Genomic DNA, 3,451 nt, shown 5'->3' on the forward strand with positions numbered 1-3,451 from the left:
TTCGGTCCAGCTCCACGTCGCCAAAGAACTTCTGGAGCTCTTCGGCATCGACGCAACAACAGCACCAATGCATCCAGAAGGTGCCCAAGATGAAGTGGTCATGGCCATCTCCAAACCGGTTTTGACGGGGGGCGTATCGAACAAGGCATTCCAGCTACGTGCGCAGATCCAAGGGCGCGAAGTGTTGATGCTGGTGGACTCGGGCAGCACTCCTTCGTTCATCAACGAGCGACTGGCGGCAAAAATCCAGGGCGTCCAGCATCCGCCCCACGCGTACCATGTGCGCGTGGCAGACGGAGGAGCTCTTGCCTGCTCTACAAGTGTGTCACAGTGCCAATGGTGCTCTCAAGGTCTCCAGTTCACGATGGATATGAAGGTGCTGGCCCTCAGAATGTACGACGCAATCTTGGGCATGGACTGGCTCGAGGAGCACAGTCCCATGACCGTCGACTAGCGCGCGAAGCTCATCGAGATTCCGTCATCCACGAGCCCGATTCGCCTCCGTGGCCACGAGGAAACTTCCTCAACATGCACTGTCATCAACGCCCTCCAACTCCAACAACTGTGCAACACAGGTGCCATCACTCATATGGCACTAATCTACGCAACCACCAGCGACGACATCAACAGCAACACCACTCCGCCAGACATCAAGCAGTTCTGGAAGAATTTGCTGATGTGTTCAAAGAACCAGAAGGGTTACCACCTCGCCGCGAATGCGATCACAAGATTCCACTCATTCCAGGAGCCCGACCTATGAACATCCGGCCCTACAGGCACAAGCTAGAGCACATGAAGGAGACCGATGCCCAAGTCGAAGAACTTCTCCGCAAAGGCATTATTCAGAAAAGTAGGAGTCCTTTCTGCTCACCGTCTATCCTTGTCAAGAAGAAAGACGGGACGTGGCGGCTCTGTATCGACTATAGACATCTCAATGCGATCACCTACATCGCCAAGTATCCCGTCCCTGTCATCGAAGATTTGTAGGACGAGTTGCATGGCATAGCCTGGTTCTTCAAATTGGATATTCGCTCGGGCTACCACCAGATTCATTTGGCGGAGGGGGAAGAGTACAAGACAGCATTCAAAACGCACTCATTACCTTTTGAATATTTAGAGTATGTCAATGCTTATTTTTTATTATTTAGGTAGATCCCCGCACCAAACTTTACCTAATTCTATTGTTAGTTAACACGATTACTTAATCACTTAGTTGGTTCTTATATTTTTGAGTGAAGTATAATTTGCGACCAATCAATTATTTATTTATTTTCATAAGCATTTCAGCTTCCGCATATCTTGAGAATACTGAATTCGATTTATCAAAATTAGATCCAATATTGAATTCAATGGAAAGAGGATAAGCATCGGAACTGATGGGGTCCTACTGGAAAAGAGGTCATGAATGACCTATGTGTGTGTGTGGGAGTAGACGGTAATAAGTCATGATTATTGAGTTAGGATCATTTGTTCTTCTAGTTGCAACGCACGGGCATATTTCTTAGTCCTACTTATAAACCAGGACGAGGGTATAGTAGGTAATTAAATCACAAACATTTTTTATTAACCGTATGTGTATGTGTCCTTTCGTCCTCCTCTCGCACATCGTGTCACCCCGCTGCCGCAGACGGCTTCGAGCGCAAGCTTGAGTAGCGCGCGGGTGCATTCTTTTGGCCAAATGGTGGTGAGCCTGTACCCGCGCAACCGCGCAGGCTCACGTGCAAGCTTCCTGCCCGACTCAATGAAATCCCCCAAAATCCAATGCTTATCGGCCTGCTATATAAACCCTCACGTCTGGCATGTCCTGCATGGCATTTTCCCCTCCCTCCATGTACCTTATCTCGTATGCTTCTCCCACAATCACCAATGGCATCGGTCCTTCATCGTCACTCAGCCACTCCGCTGTCATAAGTGGATAGCTCCAGCTGGGAGGTTACTGTTAGAGTATATCTCCGCGTATCCCTTATGTATAGGAATATCCCAACCTACCTGATTTTGTATGATATGGTTGCCATCTCCCTTGGCCTCCAACGCATGTAAATCTCATGTATTCCTATATATATGTAACACGAGGGCCGCCCGATGTGTGGCGCATTGCCTAACCATTCTCATTTACTTGGTATCAGATAGATCGATCCTCTCCTCCTAAACCCTACCACGCCGCCGCCAGCCTCCCAGATCGCCGTCCCCTAGCCGTGGCAGGAACCGGCGCCTCTACCAACTCCTCCCTCACCTCTCCCTCCCTGCCCACCTCTCACTCCACCACCGCCGGCCCCCTCGTCAACACACCACCATGCCCGCCTCCGCCTCGCCAGTTGTACAAGTCACTAGCGTTCGCACCCATGTGCCCGTCACGCTTGATCTCCACACCTCGAACTTCACCAAGTGGCGGATGCTCATCCGCGTCCTCCTCGACAAGTACAACTTGCTTCCCCATGTCACCACCATCACGGCCGTGGCGGACCACATGCCAGACTAGACCCGTGAGGACTACGTCATCCGGTCCTGGCTGTACGGCTCTATCTTCGACAAGATTCTTGATATGATCATGGCGAAAGATCAGACAGCGCATGAGGCCTGGAATCTCATCTCCAACCTCTTTCTGGATAACCAGATGACCCGCACGGTCTATCTTGAGGCCGAGTTCCGCGGCCTCATACAAGGTGACTTCTCGGTCACCGCGTACTGCCACCACTTGAAGGCCCTCTCCGACGCCCTCGCCGACGTCGGCACTCCTGTCACAGACCAGACCCTCGTCCTCAATTGCCTTCGCGGCCTCAACCTATGGTTCACCGAGATCACCACGATCGGGACCATGTAGAAGCCGCTCCCGACCTTCGGTCAGACGCACTCTCTACTTGTTCGATGCGATAGTCATCTCGCCAACACCTCCGCCGTGGCGAACCAGACCGCCCTGTACGGCGGCCACTCCTCCCAGGGCTCCGGCCTTGGTGGCTCCAACTCCAACCATGGTGACGGCAACCGTGGGAGCGGCAACTCCGGAGCCGGCGGCAACTGCAATGGCAGGAACTAGTGCAAGAAGAGACAAGGCAGCGGATTCGGCGGCAACAACTCTGGCGGTGCCCGCATCGGTACAGGCGTCCAACCTGCGGTAGGCCCATGGATCTGCTTCAACCCATACACAGGCTAGCCGCTGCAGCCTCAGGGCACCCCCGCGTCGCTCCCGACTGGTGGAGCCGGCCTGCATGGACCGCGTCCCTCGGTGTTGCCACCCGCCTAGGCGTTCACTTCCCTGGCTCCTCTCCATGGCCAGGCTTTCGGCACCAATGCTCCTCCGATCCCCGGCTACAACCCGACACATCAGTGGGAGTGCGCCACACTAATGGCCGTCTTGAACAATGTCGCATCAGCCTCCAACGTCGGTGAGTGGGTCAAGGACTCCGGAGCCACATCCCACATGGCCTCCAACCTTGGTATGCTTCGACATATC

The 3,451-nt window shown here is 53.5% G+C and overlaps 1 pseudogene; it reads left to right on the forward strand.

The window, feature by feature from the left end:
• The first annotated feature begins 589 nt into the window (after window positions 1–589).
• Window positions 590–3,034, forward strand: LOC147975639 (uncharacterized; annotated as a pseudogene).
• The last annotated feature ends 417 nt before the right edge of the window (window positions 3,035–3,451 follow it).

The sequence above is a fragment of the Triticum urartu genome, chromosome 4A (genome assembly GCF_056163025.1).
Source record: "Triticum urartu cultivar PI428250 chromosome 4A, HENAU_Tu73, whole genome shotgun sequence".
Classification (NCBI taxonomy): domain Eukaryota; kingdom Viridiplantae; phylum Streptophyta; class Magnoliopsida; order Poales; family Poaceae; genus Triticum; species Triticum urartu.